Here is a 20361-nt window from a genome sequence, read left to right on the forward strand (position 1 = left end):
AAAAGCTGACAGAATTACAATGCTAAATCCACAAAGTGGGATGTTTTAACCATTTCTCTCTGTAACTGATTTTTAAAAAGCAAACAAAAAAGATATAGAAAATTTAAACAACACAATTAACAAACAGAAACTAATGGAGATATAGAGAATACTTAATGCAACTGAAGAACATATAAATGCTTTTTAAGTGGATATAGAACAGTCACGATATTTAACAATATTTGGAACCATAAAGGAAAACTCTACACTACGGAAACTACACTATAGGAATACAACCACAAAATCCATATTATGGGAAACACCATAGAACAAGTGATATAGTTTTTACAAAAAATGAATTTCAAGGAGAAGAAAAAGAGGAAGAACCTATAGATGAAGAGAGACAAATAAGACATTTAAAAACACAGGCAGGGCCGGCCTGGTGGCTCAGGCGGTTGGAGCTCCGTGCTCCTAACGCCGAGGGCTGCTGTTTCGATTCCCATATGGGCCAGTGGGCTCTCAACCACAAGATTGCCAGTTCAACTCCTCGAGTCCCACTAGGGACGGTGGGCCTCTGCCCCCTGCAACTAAGACTGAACATGGCACCTTGAGCTGAGCGCTGAGCTGCCGCTGAGCTCCCGGATGGCTCAGTTGGTTGGAGCGCATCCTCTCAACCACAAGGTTGCCGTTTCGATTCCTCGACTCCCGCAAGGGATGGTGGGCTCCGCCCCCTGCAACTAAGATTGAACACAGCACCTTGAGCTGAGCTGTCACTTAGCTCCCAGATGGCCTAAGATTGATAAAATTGAAAAGACAACAACTTGACCTGGAAAAAGACCTGGAAGTACACACTGTTCCCCAATAAAGTCCTGTTCCCCTTCCCCAATAAAAATCTTAAAAAAAAACAAACAAAACAAACAAAAAACAGGCAAAACTATAGTGCTCAGGTATATAAACTTCAGTGATAAAACTTAAAAAAACACACACCCCAAAACAAAGACGTGATTGCCATACCAGTCAGGGTAGTGGTTTCTCTTAGAGGGGAAAAGGCATATAGGGGTTTCTAGGGGCCTCCTTCACCTTATAACTCACTAAGTTGTACATCTGTCTTATTAGCTTTTTGTATTATTATATTTAACAATAAAAAGTTTAAACATACCTACAACCAAGATTACTCTACCCAGCAAAGCTATCATTTAGACTCTAAGGACAGATAAAAAGCTTCCCAGAAAAGAAAAAGCTAAAGGAGTTCATCACCACCAAACCAGTATTAGAAGGATTCTTAGAGGAACTTCTTTAAGATGGGGGAAAAAAGGTAAAATATATGAATAATAAAATGGCAATAACTACATAACTATCAACAATTACTTTAAATGTAAATGGATTAAATGCTCCAATCTAAAGACATAGGGTGGCTGAATGGATAAGAAAACAAGACCCATATATATGCTGTCTATAAGAGACTCACTTCAGATTGAAAGACACACAGACTGAAAGTTAAGGGATAAAAAAAGACATGTCATGAAAATGGAAACGAAAGAAGAAGAAAAAAAAACTGGGGTAGCAATACTTATACCAGACAAAATAGACTTTATAACAAAGGTTGTAACAACAGATAAAGAAGGATCTAGTAATCCTATTTCAGGGTAATTATCCGAAGAAACCCAAAGTGCTACTTTGAGGGGACCTGTGCATCCGTATATTCCTTAGAGCGTTATTTACAATGGCCAAGATGTGAAAGGCAACCTGGTATCCCTGAATGGATGAATGGATAAAGAAGAGATGGTACATATATACAATGGAACATTACTCAGCCATAAAAAAGAACTAAATCTTGCCATCTGCAACAACATGGATGGACCTAGAGGGTATTGTGCTGAGTGTACTAAGTCAGACAGAGAAAGACAAATGTTATTATGATTTCACTTATAAATGGAATCAAAAGAACAAAATAAACAAATGAAACAGAAATAGACTGATAGATACAGAGAACATTTTGATGCTTGCCAGATGGGAGGGAGGTTGAGGGTGGATGAAAAAGTGGAATTAAGAAGTACAAATTGGAGTTACACAGTAGTCATGGGGATGTAGGGTATAGCATAAGGAATATAGTCAAAAATATTGTTTAATAACTATGTATGGTGTCAGATGGGTACTAGATTTATCAGGCTGATAGACAGGAGGAGTGTTGGGGAGTAGGGTAAAAAAAGTGAAGGGATTAAGAAGTACAAATTGGTAGTTACAAAATAGTCACGGGGATGTAAGTAAAGCACAGGGAATATAATCAATGATATGGCAATAACTATGTATAGTGCTAGGTGGGTACTAGACTAGTCAGGGGATCATTCCTTAAGTTACATAAATGTCTAACCACTATGCTATGCACCTGAAATTAATATAAAATAATACTGAATGTCAACTGTAATTTAAAAATTAAAAAAGAGGGGAAAAAGGTAAAGAGAACTAAGGTTCAAATTTCCAGGGATACAACAAGTAAGTCATGGGGATGTAATGTACAGCAGAGGGAATATAGTCAATAATATTGTGATAGTGTGGTACAGCGTCAGATGGTTACTGGATCACTTCTTTGGTATATAAATGTTGAACAACTACAGTGTATAGCTGAAACTAATAATATTGTATGTTAGCTATATTTTAATAAACATCTTTAAAAATTAAAAAAGTTATTGAATATAATCAGCTCATTAAATAGGCATATAATTTTAGAAAGTTTAAATATTAAAAGAAGACCTAAAATTAGGTAATGATAACTCAGAGTAGAAAGAGAGGGGTAGTAATATAAATATCAACATCCTAACATTATTCCTAGCAGGAAGGCAATAGATCAAATCTTTAATTTATAAATCAAGAAAAAGAGGCAAAAGCATATTATTTACAGTATTACTACACAGTAGAGAATGACTGTCACTGAGACTGATAAATGCTTTGAAAGAAAAAGAAGGGTTTATTATTCTAGGTAAGAGAGGAAGGCATGGCCTAAGATTATACCGTACTAGGGCTGGAGAGAGAGAGAATAGATGGATTTAAGAATTATCTAATAAAAAGAATCAAACAGGCTTGGTGTAAACAAATATTGAATGCTAATTAGATTTGTGTTTCAAAGGGGTATGAGTTGGCAATTGATAGTGTGGGAGTGAGCAAACAAGCAAATATGATAAGGATGACAGGAGCCAGGTGAAAGGAAACTACGTGCTAGAGTCAGGATAGCGGTTACTCTGGGTCAGGGTGGGAGGAATGAGTGATTGGTTGTAAGTGGAAGTGAGTACAGGAGTTTCCAGTTCTTATCAATGTTCTGTTTCTTGCCTTGGTGTTGATTACACAGATGTAAATTTCATTTTTAGTTTTGTGCAAATTCATTGACTCATACACATGATTTGTACACTCATTCTGAAATAAAGAAAAAATAACACATACACACATATTTCTGATTACAATATAAATGCTATACACACAGTATAGGTAATAACTACAAGGGAACATGGACAAATCAAAATAGTTTGACTTTGTGCTCGCTTCGGCAGCACATATAGTAGAATAGTTTGATTTGTTAATGTAGTGAGATAATGTAAATTATGTGTACATTTTTAAGCTGTCACCTACCAGGGAACTGTGAGAAAGGGAAGACAGGCATGAGTCTGGATACCACCTATAACATATGCATGTCCTTAGGCAGCTGGCTCTGGTTCAGCTCTGACCCTGGGTGGGGGAGGGAGGGACCCCACTGACAACCAGCAGCAGTAGATTAAACAGTCAAATGGAGAACCCATAGGACACTCCCATTAGCAGCTGTCCCAGACCTGTTATAGGAATTGTGCATTAGTTCAGCACATAATTATTATAGTACTCAACATATAACCTTATCAATGCTTGGGTTCCAGCCCCCATTTTTGCCAGAGCAAGGATGCAGAAGTGGGTACAGACAGCACCTTAGCACAGAGGGAAGGAGGAGAAAGTTATCTGCAAATGACTGTGACTCTCTCCTGACAACAGAAGCAAAGAGACTTATCAGTTAGCTGACTCTTCGGTAGGCAAGTATGTCAGTGCCAGGCTCTATGTTCCTCGCTGCTGCCACCCTGACCTCTTAGCAGATGCTAAGCACTTTTGCTAATGGAACGACAGGTTACAAACTGACACATAGCCAACCTAGTCTCCAAGGACCAGGCTTTGTGAGTGCCCTGTCAGCCTTGCCAAGAAGTCAGACCCTGTGCCTTCCCTTCTGTAACCTGTGCCTGCCCCAGGAGCACGGGAACAGACTGCCTGCGGTGGGTGCTGAAAGTCAGTCACTGACCCACTTCGGAAGGGGGAGAATGAGTATCAAGTCAGAGCTTTCATCTCATCATCTGCATCTCAGTCCGTCTCAGGGGTAATCTCCAAAACATCATGGAGAAGAGTGGGGATGTTACAGTGTTGAAAGAATTTTCAGCACGTTCACACGAAAGAATTTTCAAACGTTCCCACCCCCAACATTATACTATTTCTTTCTGTAAAATAGCCTATGAAGTGCTGCTAACTCATTAGGTCTGATCAGCGAGAAAAGCTGCCTGCCAATGAAGCAAAAATACAGTGGTTTGGAGATAAAGCTGAAGATCTGGACTCACTCTAGGGATGCCGCTGTCACACGGGTAAACCTGGGATCCCAAAGCTTAAAAGCTCTCCTTCAATTCCTAGGAAAGAGCACGATCCACTTCTACCATGTTCTCTGTTGAACGCAGTCTGCAAAGTTTTCTAAAGACTCTGGGTAACAGGCTTTCATGTTAGGAAAAACAAGCCACTCTTCTAATAAGAGACTCCAGCCCGTTCTCCTGTCACTTCCGCTCCCATCACCTCTGGGGAAATACTCAAGATGGGAGGCTCTGCTCTGTGAAGAAGAGAAGTCTGGTTCTATATCTTCTCAGTCCTAACCTGAGAGACCCTTCCTTATTTCCTTAAGAAATTTAGTCTATAAATAAATTGCAAGATAAAAAAATAAGAGACAGCACAAGCTGGAGAGGGAAACACAGAGACACCAACCAACTGCAATGTATAGGATTTATCTGGTTCTGATTCAGATAAACAAACCACGTAAAAAAAAAAAAACACACACACACAAAAACTACTATGATATAATTTGAGAAACAAACACTGGATATCTAATGAAATTAAAGAAATTTTTAGATGTGACAATGGTAATTCTCTTTTTTTTAAAAAAGTCCTTACTTTTGGATATGCATTCTGAACTACATAAGGATTAACAGACATGACTATGACATACTTTAAAATGACTGGGATGGCAAGGGGGCTGATGCAGGTAGATGAAACTAGACTGGCTATGAGTTAAGTTTTTAAACTGGTTGATGGGAGACAGATATTCATACTATTCTCTATACTATTCTGCGTGTGTGTGTGTATATATCTATTGCACATATGTGCGTGTGTGTGTTTTACATTTTCAAAAATAAAAACATTTTTTAAAGTTAGATTGTTTCCTCGGAGTCATTAGCCATCTAACTCTTCTCAGACAACAGAGTGAAAAGGCCTTTTCTTCTTTGCTGAGCCTATAATTGAGAATCCCACCCTAAGCATCTCTAATAAAAACCACCTAAACCCAGGCTTAGACTCTCTATGAGGCAGAGGGGATGCGCTGCCTGCTGTCTCAGAAACCAGTACTCTGTCCCTGTGCGTAGATATCCAGTAGCGAGTCGCCACTTTGTTCTTTGCTCAGCTGGCAGGGACTGGCTGCATCGATTGCTCAGAATGCAGGCAGCCTGCAGCAAGGTAAGTCCCTGGTGAATCAGTGCTGAGTACAGGAGTCTGTGGCCCAGCCTCAGCCCGTCTCCCTCCCTCTCCCACTCAGGCCCCTCCTTTTATGCACTCTTTTTTTCCTGCGTCATAAACACAAAATGGAGTTAGCTGGGAGCAAAAACAATCTGTCTAAAATGGCTGCATGCAGCAGGGAGTGCCAGGCAATAAAGCAAAGGGAAAGGGCACCCCCTGCTGTCCAACAGAGAGACCCTCGTTTTCTTTCTTCACTATTTTTGAACAGGTCAAAAGAATCAATCCTACAGAGTCCAAGCTAATTTTGTCATGAATCTTGATACCAATATGTTGAATTCTAAAATCAGAGAACAGAAATTGAGGCACAAGAAGGAAAAATAATTTTCAGTCTCTAAGGACAGAAAAGAGTCAAAGCACAATTCAGAGGCCTGAGTCCCAGTTATTGTTTGGGTATGATTAGTAACAGTTTCTAAGGGTCCACAAAATGGAAAGGAGGTCCTTCTTAGCACAGTATACCCCAACTGCAGTAATGAGCTAACAGCCTGGCGTCCCACAGCTATAGCCATCACTTCCCCAGGAATTCCTGTAGCAGGCTTCTCTCAATGAAGACCACAAACAGGAAATGGAGGCGTAGGGGAGTTGCCTGACATCCTGGAAACTAAGTTCTTAAAGAATTGCAGGTGGGAGTGAGTAAGTAGGGTAGGACAAAGGACCTTGGTATCTAAGGTCAGTTACATCTACAAGGCTGAAAGATTCAGGCTGAGTTACAAAGCAACTCCACCTAACCTTAATTCTCACTTACTCAGGGTCACATACCACTTGCTCTGCCCAAGATGAAGCCTGCGGCATCTGTCCCTATTCTGCAGGCAACACCCTGCATAATCTTATGTTACATCTCCCTTGAGTAAGCCAAGTGCCTTATGACTAAAAGAGAACTCATGAAAAAGGCAGAAAAAGAAACACGTTGAAAATTCTATGGGTCCAAGTCACCAGTGGTTTCCGCTACTTAAATGAAGCAGCAAAAGGTCCAGAAAGTGAGATAATTGCATACAACACATATGAGCACAGAATTAAAATAGGAAGTTATTTTTTAAAAGTAGACTCTGGTACCACTATAGTTCTCGCTAAAGAAACAGGGTCTTTGTGGAAGAGTCCTAGATTTTCCCAGCATATTTGAATGATTAGAACACTATGATCCCCAGGAAATAACCACAAACTTTCTGTGAGGGTAACAGCTGTGGAATCACGAAGTCCATGCGGCATCCAATAAGCGATAGTGATGAAGCCCTACACGAGCTCTCTGACTCTGGCAAGAGAGTCCTGTCATGAGCTACTATAGGAAGGTGTCCACGTGGAGAATTTCTACTCTATATTCCTCATAGCTGTAATACACATGAGAGAAAAATTCAGCACCTCAAAGCCATTCGTAGGTATGTATCACAAGAGGGATACACATCATGCCAAACGAACAGCTGTTATTCCTGCCCAAAGGTAACCAGAGTCCCACCACTGGCCTCTTGGCCAAAACAAATACCCATCTGCTACATCCCACAGAATTAGACCATCATGATGTGCAAACTGTGAGAAGGGATGGAGCAAACTGGCAGAAATGGATACACCTGAAGGACAACAACAAAGCCAGCTAGAACTCCAAAGTGAGAAGGACAAAGTGCTGAGAGTTAGGAAGAAGGGGGCAAATGGCAGGCTGGCTGCCAGGGTGGCAGGAAAGTAGTATTAGCAACCTGGGCACTTCACACAGCACGGGTCATGACAAGATCATCACTGAGCTGCTCACAGTCACTTTCCCAGCACACCCAGGAAGCTGACTCAATAAGGGAGTGCTAAGGAAGAGATGAGCTTCAGAGACCAGGGTGGGTAGGGACGAGGACAGGTACTGCACCGAGCAAGTCAGCAAATGAGTAGGACAGGTTTATTCAAAGGAACCGTAAGGCAAGCAGGCAGGACAAAAGGCATCATAAAAAGGTACTAGGGGGGCCGGCCCAGTGGCTTAGGCGGTTAGATCTCCATACTCCTAACTCCGAAAGCTGCCGGTTCGATTCCCACATGGGCCAGTGGGCTCTCAAACACAAGGTTGCCAGTTCAATTCCTCGAGTTCCGCAACGGATGGTGGGCTCCACCCCCCTGCAACTAAGATTGAACACGGCACCTTGAGCTGAGCTGCCTCCTGGATGGCTCAGTTGGTTGGAGCACGGGCTCTCAACCACAAGGTTGCCAGTTTGATTCCTTGAGTCCTGCAAGGGATGGTGGGCTCTGCCCCCTGCAACTAAAATTGAACATGGCACCTTGAGCTGAGCTGCCGCTCACTCATGGATAGCTCAGTTGGTTGGAGTGCGTCCTCTCAACCACAAGGTTGCCAGTTCAACTCCCATAAGGGATGGTGGGCTGTGCCCCCTGCAACTAGCAATAGCAACTGGACCTGGAGCTGAGCTGCGCCCTCCACAACTAAGACTGAAAGGACAACAACTTGACTTGGAAAAAAAGTCCTGGAAGTACACACTGTTCCCCAATAAAGTCCTGTTAAAAAAAAAAAAAAAGGTACTAGGAATAAAGCCTTTTCCTTTCTGAAAAATGGATCAGGATCTAAATAAAGTCCACGCACTGCAACTGGCTGACATATTTTCACATTCTCTCTTAATCTATATGTATTCCCCTTGATCTCATTTTTTTACCTTGAGATCTATTTTTTGAAGAAATCAGGACACTGGTTACTGGTGAAAAGGAAAGCGTACTGGAACCAAGCCATGACAGTCCTTAGAAGCAGGCACCTCAGGTTTCTATGCCTGCCCTCTTGCCACCCCCTTTCACTAAGTGCTGGATTCTGAGCCCAACAGATCTGGGGTCCAATTCTGACTTGCTATTTACTTGTTATGAGACCTTAGTAAGCAAAGGACATATTAATTCTGTACTTCATATTTCTCAGTTGTAAAAGAAGATAATACCTATTAGACAGCATTGTTTTAATAATTAGAAATAATAGGTGATAACCCCCTATCACAGTCTCTGCCATAAAATAGGTATTCTTAAATAAGACAGAATGAGACTGCAAAATTCCTCCATCTTTCTCTAGGTAATTGAAGCAGTTTTAATCTGTTCTGTCTCACCCACACACACCTAAATACTGAATAAACTGCAGATTTCTAAGCCATTCTCTGTAACAAAGGGTCCTAGAAATACCCTCCATTTCATTCAGGGTATTGGGGGTTGGGGGGAAGTAACATGTAAAAGCGTAACAAAGAGAACAGATGGAATAAAACACCCAGCCCCCAGCTTGAGTCTGCAGATGCAGCTGCTGGTTTTCGTCATCCTGTTTTTTTCCCTTCTTTGTTCCTAAGGTAGAAGCCAGGAAAGGGTGGCAAAAGAGGGGGGAGAAGGGGTGGGGATCGGGGCAGGGCCATCGTCACTGTTACAGAAAGTCACCTGATGTTCTCCTCCAATCCCTAGTCTCTGACCTCACAATCTGGAACCTGAGCCAAAATAGCTCAACTGCGCTCACCCCGTGGCTGAAAAGAAAAATGCAAGCACACTAGGAACATAAGCAGACTAGGAAAAGGGGGACATTTTTGGGGGGAAGGACTTTAGCAGTTTTTCTTGCCAAGAGGAAATTTTACACACACACACACACACACACACACACACACACACACACACACACTTCTAATCGAATAGATACAAAAGAAAAAAGTCACTGACTCTAAGAACAGAGTTGGGATTACTGTAGATCTGAAGGGAAGAATGATGGCAGACATGGGGTTACCAAATGCCCTTCTGTTCTACGACAGGGGTTCCCTGACCCAAGGGAGGTGAGAGAAGAACAAATAGCTTTTTCAGTTGGGATCTGATTTTTCAACAGGCTAGGATCATTACAGAGAGTGAAGTGAAAGATGCTGTCACCTGCTTTGTAGAACTGAATATTAGCATCTGCTCTGCAGACATTAATTTGTCAGGTCCAAGTACTTTTAGAAATCCCCTTTTCAAGCATCCTGGACCCTGGCAAATTTCTTTCTTAACCCTTTGGTCCTTCTCATCATAAAAATAAGATGACCACATTATAGAAAAATTGAAGGAAAAAAAATCTAGCACCCTAACAAAATCTGTTAGTTTTCTGGTAATATAACCTTCCAATCTTTTACTTCTGCATTTTTTTTTCTGTAAAACACAATTGCAGTAAGGTTATACATAATTGTTTCCTGCTTTTCCCGCCTATCATTGTATCATGAGCATTCTTCTATGTTGCTCCAAAGGCGATAGGACAGTTACCAGGTACTAAGTTCTAGAGCAATTACCTCCAGAACAAAAACTGAGAAGGAAGCAAAAGAAAAATGAGGGGGGTCACCCTTTTCCTTTGAAGACCATACCGCTTTATGGAGTATCCCTGTGCTAGTAACACAAAACTCTGCTCCTGCTCCAGAGTAGAATGCTCCAGTGAACTATAGCTAGAGATCTGGAAGTCCTCTTAGCAGAACTTTTCAAGTGTCTCTTCCCCATACCACAATGGCTGAAAGGCTCTAATTTTTATAGAGTTGCTGTGGTTAACGGACTATTCAGTCATGACATAAGAGAGTACAGTATGCAGGGACAACAGAACAAAAGGACACATGTGCTTGCTAAGATGCAGTCAGATCAAATGGGTTATTGCAGCTACTGTTTCAGAAAAGGAGATTACTTCATTACTACATTTTTGTTTTATCCTAGTGTTCACTATAAAAGTAATGCATGCTTATTGAAAATTTAGCATTTTTTTTAAAATGAGGAAGATTTCTATGTACTGATATGATAAATCTTTAGGATACAGGAGGTGTAGAACAGTATAAGATAGCACGTTACCTTTTGGTAAAGGGAGGGAGGGAGAAGAATCTGTATTGGTATTTGCTTATAATTGCATTTAAAAAAAACACTGATAAGCAAGAAACTAATAAAAATGTTTACCTCTAGAGGGGAGAGGAGGAGAAAGGATGAGATGGATGAATACAAGGGTGGGAAACAGACTTTTTATACTATCTTGACTCCTGAACTTCCTATTTACCTTTGCAGAAAAACAGATAATAGAGAAGCAGAAAGAAAAACTCCAGAGGAAACATTGTGATAGAGACACCCTTAATACTCCTTGAAAACTAGTGTACTACTTCATGTTTGAAGGGAAATTTGTCCCCCATCAGCAGAAAAGTTCCGATCCAACAACACCAAAGAGTGTAAGTGCTCCTCAGAACAGTGCTTTTTCCTTGAGGCAGCAGTTTGGGCTCTAGCAGGTCGCCGAGGAGCACTGGGTCACTTTTCTGCTTATCCCAAAGCCGAGCTCTGCTCTGAAATTTCCTGGAGATCCCCTTCCTCCTCCTAATCCCATCTCTGATCCCTACCAACTCTAGGTCGCCATGCTGAGAGAATAACCAACTTGAACAAGAGTTATGTCTGCACAGCTGCAACACTCTTTATCATGTTCTGGACCTCCTCCAGTTTCTCCACCTTCGTGGTACAAGCCTGAGAGACCCCTCATCATCTGTCCTCTGTCCATTCTCTCCAGCCTAGTCAGCCTCTAAGTGGTTCCCAGCGACCTGACTCCAGACAACTTCTTCACCACATCCTTCTAAGATGCCTATGAAGACCTTGCTGGGAAGATGGCAAAAAAAAGAATTTTGCAGAAACAAGTGCCTCTGAAGTTGAGCTTCCAAAATGTTAGCAGTCAATAGACAATGTTAAATTATTTCCTGAGTGATCCTATATGACCTCCATAAAAACAAAGATAATACTTATATACAATACCTACTCTGCTTCTATAGCCCTTGTGACTTGGACTCTCTGGTCCTTTAACAAGCTCCTCACGTAATCCTTCTCCACACTGAAGATTGGGAGTTACTGGTAGAAACGGACACTTAAGTATAGGGACCAACTGCACCAAGATGACAGAAATTCAGGCAATAATGATCCCCTACGAGATGGTTTAAGTCTCAAGCAATGCCATTTAAAAGGACATTTTTGTCAGAAATCAAATCTGGAATCCGCAGGTAATGGTGGATGGTATGTTGGGTTTAAAAGATACTGTTTCAGTCTATGTATGTCTAGAATAGTAATACAGGCACACTCAAGTTTGAATAGCTAGAAAGAGGTTCTAAAACTGAGATTATCTTAGGATAATCAGAAATCAACACATGACATAGAAATGTTGACTGTAAATTTCTTTCAGTACCAGCAGATTCTACCCAAAGCAGGCCAGGGGAATTCCCTGAAGGAAATAAACTCAGTCTAGTATCTCTGGGCAAGTATCAGTAGACAATCAGCAGGTAGTTCTAGTATGAGGTTGAAGTAGCTATTCCACAGGAAGTGAGACAGAGATGGGATTATGAGTGTGTCTATAATGGGGTTACAAATATATTTATCATGAACTACCAAGCTGGTAAAATACAATCCTCTATTTAAACACTCTGAAAGGAAGGCTATGCTTTCATGAAGCTATCAGACTAAAACAAAAATGAAAACATTCTCCAGCCTCTGGACCCCTATTGCTCCTATTATAAAGAAGCAAAATGGTTTGTTTTGCTGAAGACTGGCCTTATTAATGGACATTAACTCTTATCAGGTGTTAACGTCTGTTTCAGAAACATGGCAGTATGTTTCCATGTCAGAAGTTTTGTTTAATTCTATGACACTTCTAAATTGATTTGTTTAAATAAATTCAGCAAATGGAAAAACAAATTCTAGCTGTGACAGAACAAGATCCTTTAATAAAACAGCAAGTCCTCCAAATGAATTTCCTGACCGCTAGAGGGCAGCATACCAAGCAGTTTGTCTGTGAGAACAACAGAGGTTGCCTCTCTCTAACGTGACTGCATCACTAACTGCATCACTCACAGACGTAACAATGACACATCTAAAATAGGAGAGATCCATGTGCCATCTGGTGGCGAAAAGGAGAAAGAGCACACTGCAGATATATCAAATTTCTCCAGTTTAGAGGGAATTAAAGTTTAATTATCTTTATCTGATGGCACCCTTCCTTAAATCTCCACCAGTACATGGAAAAACAAGAATGAAACTCAAGCCCGAACCAACAAAACAACACAATAACTTTTTAGACAGCTATCAAAACAAAAGAATTTGAGATGACAGATAACACCGAAGACAACTTATGCAAGAAAAAAGAAGAAAAAAATCTGTAATAACAGAACCAGAAGTTTAAAACTGAAAAGTATCTTTAGGTTCATCTATCTCATTTTACGGATAAGGAAAGAATCAAGGCATGAAGGAAAATCTCTGGTGCAATCTCATTAGTGGTCAGATTAAAACAAAGTACCACTTTTCCCCTATCAGACATTATGATAAATAATTTATTTTTGGTGGAAATATAAACTGGTACAATCCTATACCTCACAAGTTAAGCCTCAAAATTTTATTTTTAAAATTTTGCAGAAATACAAGTATGAAACGATGTTTTTTGCAGCACTGCTTACAATATAAAAAAACCGGCAACAAATTTTCAGTAAGGGATCAGTTGTATAAAACTGTATTATTTCTTAGACTACAACTACCCATTTAGTGATATCAAGAGATGCTGAAACATGTTAAGCAAAATGCAGAACAGTATACATACCATATGGGATCACACAGATTACATGAAAAATATGTGTATACCTTGGTATTTCTGTAATTTTATCTTTTAATTCCACTGCACTTAATTTTCCAGTAAGGTTCTATTTGAAAATTTCCCACATTTTCTCACTTGAATTAAAAGAGAAAAGGACCTTTATTAGAATAACATGTGCCTATTAAAGGTATGATTAACCACAGTCACTCTGGGGGGAAAGAGGAAGATTTTTTTATTTTATATTTTCAGTGTATTCTATACATTTGGTGAGATGAGGATATCGCTTTAATCTGGGAACTGGCTTTAGACAAGACCAGGGAAACAAAGAGGAAGACACAGAGTGTGGGTAAAAGTAATGGTGGAAATCTACGGAAGTTCCTCTTCTGATTGTTTCAATTTTCTCAGTGAAGCAAAAAGAAAACATCTTCAACTGAGAATGAAGATGAGGGAGGTGTTGGGCTTTGGAGGAAACAAAAGGTATGAAATAATCACTTAGGAGAGTAATAAATGGAATGGACTAGAATTTAACATCTGATTGCCTGGCAGCATCAAAGGCCCAGTACCACTGCAAACTGCGCAGAGGAGAGCCAGGAGAAGGAATGCCAGTGAGGTAGGAGAAAGAGGAAGAGCACGTGCTGTCCTGAAAGCCAAGTGAAGAAAGGGAACCAGGAGGGCCAGCTGTATGCTTTTCTCTAACCATGTTCACTGGCACAGCTGCAGGTGCAGGATGGATAGAGAGATGGAAATAACCCAGATCGTGGTCTGGCCAATCAAGTATGCTGAATTGAGAGAGAGGTAATAGAAGGAAACAAAACAAAACAAAACAAGGGAGGGATTATTATAATGATTAACCATGGAATTTCAGCTGAGAAGGAGAATGAAGTCATCATGGGGGTGAAGGACAGTGAGAGGTGATGGGATAAATGACGGAAGTCTCAGCGGGGCTGGAGGATTGCTGGGGGCAGGGTACCAAAGGGCGAGGCGATAAGAATGTAGGTGGTATGAAGCTGAGATGTGGAAGGGCTGCAGTTACTGGTTCCGGACCATAGAACAGAAGAGGTGAGGTAGGGGAGAGGACAAGATCCCTGGAAAAGGATATTTCAAGGACTGTGAAGTCAGAAAATTGATAGGATCATGATCCTTTTGCATAAAAATTGCTGAGAATTAAGAGAGAAGCAGTACTGGAGTACTGCAGAGAACGGCCAGGAACTAAACTGGTTGAGAGATAAGAAGAAGTTAACTTGGGGTGTTAGTAGATGATAGCACAAAAAGGGGAAGTGGATGATATAATTTGATGTCATGAGATCCCAAATTGAGTTTTTAGGAGAGAGGTGGAATGATCTGAAAGCGGCAGTGAAGAACCATGAGGACATCCACACCATCTCCAGGTCCACTGGGGTGAAGTTTATGGGAGGAAAATAAACCACCACCACATGAGAAGGAAAGAGGGAAAGTAGTGTTGAGGGAAAGCCAGGTTTCTGTTAGAGCAACAAGGTGAAGTTGATGACAGATTTTGCTAGTGATGGATCATGAATCCCAGAGGGCACAGTGGACAGGTTTCAAGAGTTCAGGTCAGATGGCAGGAGACAGAATAGGAGATACACAGAACCTTACGGGGATTTGAGTATTGGAGATGAGGATGACCTGGGAGCCTGGGCCTCCTGTGTAAGTGACATAAAACAAGATAAATGGCATATTAGATCCCGTGGATTCAAAGCAAATAATGATGGCAAGGTTGGGAACATAAAGGTGTATGTGAAGGGGTAGTTTAGGTTCTTTTTTATACACCACTGACGATGGAGCGATCACATCCCAGAGGTGTGGTACTTATTCCATGTACAGGACGCCTCGTAACCCCACGTGACAGGGACAGATTTACGTTTTTACACCACAAGGAGTACTACCTGCTATTACGGAACCTCACAACTTCTTTGTGCTAACAATCTGACCCTATTCAAAACCCAAGAGAAGTTAGTAAATAAAAGACAATTTCAACAAATGTTCACTTGCATAGCACCTCTGGTCCTAATTCCACACACTTGAGAGGAGAAAGAAACTGATGAAACAGCATCTTTCTGTCTAAAGACTCCCTGAGTAAGGTGGAGCATGTTGAATTCTTTAAAAATCTTGTTTCTAGAGTTCCAAGTTGCATAACCTGTAAAGATTCACTAGGACATTTCCAGATAAAGATCCGACTGGGTGAGTGCCACCTAGTGGACAGAAGAGGATCACAGGGAAAAGGAAAAAGACCCTTGAATCCCCTTTGGGAAAGATGGGGATTGTTTTCCCCCCACAGGGTCCTGTTGAAGCCAGATCCACGAAAGTTCTGAGAGAGCAACAGACAGGTAAACCTACCCACTGCTGCCCACAGTTACAACTTGTGGGACAACAGCACAAACCTTGGGATCTGGAACCGCACAGTCAACCCCTAACTGGAATATTGTTATTGTTCATGAAATTCTCAGCTCTTGGTCAAAATCTTATTTTTCTGCCAGTGTTCTTTCTAAATTACTGCCATTCACCACTTGGAGAACCGTTGTGAGGCTCACAGTTCCCACAATGCACCTCATACTTTAACAGAGAGACGATCTAGTGCTACATATTGTCCACTGCACACCGACTAAGGGGGCTTAGCTGGTGGATCTTACAGGTCCAAAAAGTTTTTGGAAGGAAGAAATAAACCTAAAAAGGAAAAAACACCACTGTACTTAGAACAGCAATTATCACTTACCGCACTATTATTCAAAAGGTAATATTTTTAATGGGATCCTATCAACAAAACAGAGTAAGAGTTAGAGGGAAAGCAGAAAGAAAACTAGTTATCTTGTACATACAGATAATGACCTGAGGCCACCAGTGATGAAAAGCTCCCTAGGAGAAGATAAAAAGAAATTAACACTGAACATGTTCCCAAGGAATTCAAGAAGCACAGGCAACAAAGAGACCATTATAAAAGACTTCTTAGCGATCACCACACGGAAAGTGAGAAAGTGAAAAAGTACTAGAAGTTTTATAGCACTGCCTATCAAATCTGAACTCAAAATAATCTCTGGGCAACCAATAAACTGATTAAGTAAATTCCTGACTTATAGGAAGTCAAGAGTTCAGAAACAAGAGAGTAATCCCTGAGAGAAAAATGTGTGAGAGAACCTGTAGTATAAATTTGAAGACCGTTCCTCTCTCTTAGCATTTCTCTTAGAAAAAGGCACACATCTTCTAGAACCTTAGAGAAGCAATGGCTGGAGACCTTTGACTATTGCAGGCACACGTGAAGAGTGAGGTGGATGTTTTCTTTACTGTCCCTTCTTGGTGGAGCCAGTAGGTATATGAGAGCTTTCAGACAGCAAAAAAATACAAGGGGATACAGCCATGTTTAACAAACAGCAGAGTTGTGTTTAGCAAGTGAGAGAGGAAATAAGGCAACATTATGAAAACCTAGTGTACAAATAACTTCCTCATCAAGACTGGCAACTAGGGGCTGAAATCATCTTAGCAGGACTTCTATGAGAACTAGATAAGCATGCCTTATTTCTCCAACCGGACTCGTTTTGCTACAGTTGAATATACTGTAATCAGAACGTGGCTCCTTTTCTTCAACTCTAAATATCCAGTATCTTACTTTTCTAGAGACTTACTTTCCCTAACCTAATGTTGTTCCTTTTTTATGCTCCTAAGAGTCACTGCCAATTCAAGGACCTTTGTGCCTGAATGAATGAAGTGGCTGCGGAAACCAGCATATCCCCTTCTTCCCGCTTGTCTGGATTTATGCTTTCAGAAGCTCTTCGGGCAAGGACATACACTTGTGGGAAGCAGAGCGCTAGAGCAAGCACTGTGGAGTCACATAGTCTAGAGTGTGAACCTTGGCTCTGGCACTTACTAAATGGCCTTGAAAATGTTTTTAACCCATGCCTCAATTTTTTTCATTTGGAAGATGGAATATTTACAGAGTAGTAATGAGTATTATCATTTAATTATATCATCAATAGGGGAGCGTGCCCTTCTAGTTGCTAGGTGGGATGCTGCCCAAATCATGGATCACTAAATAAAGCCAATAAAAAAAATTATATCAATATTAAGACTATGAGTGAGAGACTTGGTAACTGAAACTGGTTACCAAATTGAAAAAAAAATTAGGGGGAAAGTTCTGAAATGTCATATGAGACATACTGAAAGCACCAGAAGCAAAGCAAACCTTGCTTTCATACTGGTGAGATCTGGGTCCCCTGAGTCCTCACCTCTGAAATTTCTAGAGCTTGAAATTCCTTACCTGATAAAAACCTAAACTCTAAGAAGCCCAGATTCTTTTTTACTAAAGAGTTCTTCTGGGGGCATGTTGTGAGGAAGGAGGCCACTTGGGAACAGTCTATATTGAGTATGCCAGCCTGAGCACCCAGAGAGGGAGGATCGAAGGTGCATCAGGAAAGAAAGGACAAGTTAGGTACCCCAAACTCAGTATCCATGGCACTGGGTCCACATGCAACACTTCTAGCTGCTACTCGATTCCCATGCATACGCTATCAAAGTAACTATTTTGTCCAAGAAACACACCTCAAAACAAGCCCGTTCAAATACTGTTTGCATCACCATAGATTTACAGAGTAACTCAAAAGGAAAGAAAGCAAGAAAAAGCAGAAGAAAAAAATAAGCAAGACAACACTGAAGTCAGTAAAGCACCAAAAATCCCAAGAAGAAATAATTTTTTCAAGGGGGAACTTTTTGTTGCTTGGGGAAAAATGACTGAAAAATTATAGCTGAGGCATGGTTCACAAGATGCAGGAGGGCCTTGCTGCATCTGAGTGTCACAGGGAACTTAGAGTTGGGTAAACAGTTAAGTACTTACTACTACAGTTGACAGGAAAAAAAACCTTCCAGGAATTTCTTAATATAATCAATTTAGATTTAGTATGTCTGGAAAACTGTTCATGATTTAATAATTTCTGAGAACGCCTTCTGTAGCACTTCCTAACGAAAAGACTGGGAAATTAAGACAGTGTGCCAATTTAAAACCTGAAAGTTCTAACTAAAAGTAAAGATATTTAAGGAATAGAATAAAATAAAGACTAGTTAGATATTTCCTTCTTCAAAGTAACAGTAATCTACTAGTGATGATTACTACAGGAAAATCAATACTGCCACTAAAACTAAATTGACAGATTCATACTCTTTTCAGATTAAGATACAGAGACTTCTAAGAATAATTTAAGAAAAAAAATTTTTTAAAGCCAAAGCAAAGCTGTAAGGAAGTTAGAAACCTTCAATGAATAGAAAGTAGTTTCTAGGTCTGAAGTTGAGAGCTGAAGGAGCAAGTTTGATTACACTGTTGAAAATAAAAAAGATGAGATAAGGTCTTGCTTGGGTATTTTAAAATACTATATACCAACTCTCAGTGGGAATACAATGCCCAGCAAAACCACTAAACTGCATAAAACCCCACTACAATCAATAGTAATACAAATTTATAGGATAAAAGAAGGATGGGGACAGAAAAGGGGAAGAAAGGGACCCTGCCAGTGTACATCTGCAGTGGCCTTAAGAGCCCAGACACAAGAACAGAACTTACACAGGGATAGAGTCTGTGAATTTACAAATCAGTAAATCATTTGACTTTGATTTTCACTGTCAACTAGTCTTTGTTGATGTACTAGAGTAGTACAAATGATCCTTCCCACAACATTTTTTAACTAAGAGGGTGGAAGTAATTCCCTGAGTTGGACTTTAGTACAGAAGGGGACAGTTCTCTTAGAGGAAAAGGCCACTTAGCCCTGAACGCTAGGGAACAGGACAGGCCTGAGCACTCCTAGATACACACATGTAACTAAGGGCCACCAAAGGCACCTAGCAATCTGTTAGGCTCCTTATTAGAACCCAGTATAGCCTGGTCCCATCAGATCACTTAAGGAAAAAAAGAATGTCTTTAAAAATGCTCTTTTGCTGGGTAAGGGGTTGCGGGGGTGGGGGGAATGCTCCAAAATTGTGCTTAATTTTCATCACTAGGGTCATAATAAACCTCTAAACAAACAAAAAATGCTAGAAGATGGAAATATAAAATGATCACCAAGCATATTAAGGGAGAACAAAACCCACAAGAATTAGGAAGTGAAGAAAGAAGAGGGCAAAACAGATCAGCTCTTCTAAAATAAAGGGAAAGATACGAAGGCGAAGGAGAAAAGAATTTATATGGAAAAACGGACCAGAAGTCAAGACTCCTGGATCTGGTCATACAGCCTTGGGCAAGCTACCTAACTATTCAGTTCATGTATTTTACAGAGTGGAGATAACACGCATCCTGCCTATTTCATGAGGCTTCTTTGCAGGTCCAATAGGGCAATGTTATGTTAAAGTACTTTGAAAATTGTAAAACCCACACAAATGTAAGATAATGGTATTATTACTTAAGTGGTCCCTCACCATCCAAAGAAAGGGTAAGTGTATGCTAGCTTCAACTTAAACTTAATTTTCTTCCCTGTCAGTTAACATCACAGCTACTGGTCCTTCTGTACTCTTAAAAAAAAAAAAAAAAAAATCTAGCAAAAGAGAAATCAACTCCCTGATCTCTAATTTCAGTTTTCTAAAGAAAAATTACTTCACATGTTTCATTTTTCCCTCAAATATTCAAAAGACCCAACTAAAAGGCTCTTCTCTATTCTTACCTTTTGAGGCTGCAGGAGCAAAGGGCCAGGAAGGAGAAAGCATCCGATATTGGTAAGAAATGGAAAAAAGGAATCACATATGGTTAGTTGTTACTGTAGACAGTTGCTCAACCACCTGACCTATTCAAGACTCTGCCCAACCCTTAGCAATTATGTATGTAGATCTGAAGATAGCACCTTAAAGGCAATGCCAGAATCGGTTCAAGAGTATCATCAAAATGGGCTCAGACTGAACTCTGTCACCTTAATCTCCTATCTCCACCAGTTAAGACATAAAATACCTATAGGCAGAAAAATCAGGGGGGAAAAAAAACCTACATGCCGTTCTCTTACCGAAACACAAGCATCCCCAGAATACAA

At 40.5% G+C, this 20361-nt stretch overlaps 1 protein-coding gene across 1 annotated transcript in view; it reads right to left on the reverse strand.

Moving 5' to 3' along the window:
• DIAPH1 (diaphanous related formin 1) overlaps positions 1 to 20361 on the reverse strand; it is an 87669-nt gene that overhangs the window by 29465 nt on the left and 37843 nt on the right. The window lies entirely within an intron of this gene.

The sequence above is a fragment of the Rhinolophus sinicus genome, linkage group LG10 (assembly GCF_036562045.2).
Source record: "Rhinolophus sinicus isolate RSC01 linkage group LG10, ASM3656204v1, whole genome shotgun sequence".
NCBI lineage: Eukaryota > Metazoa > Chordata > Mammalia > Chiroptera > Rhinolophidae > Rhinolophus > Rhinolophus sinicus.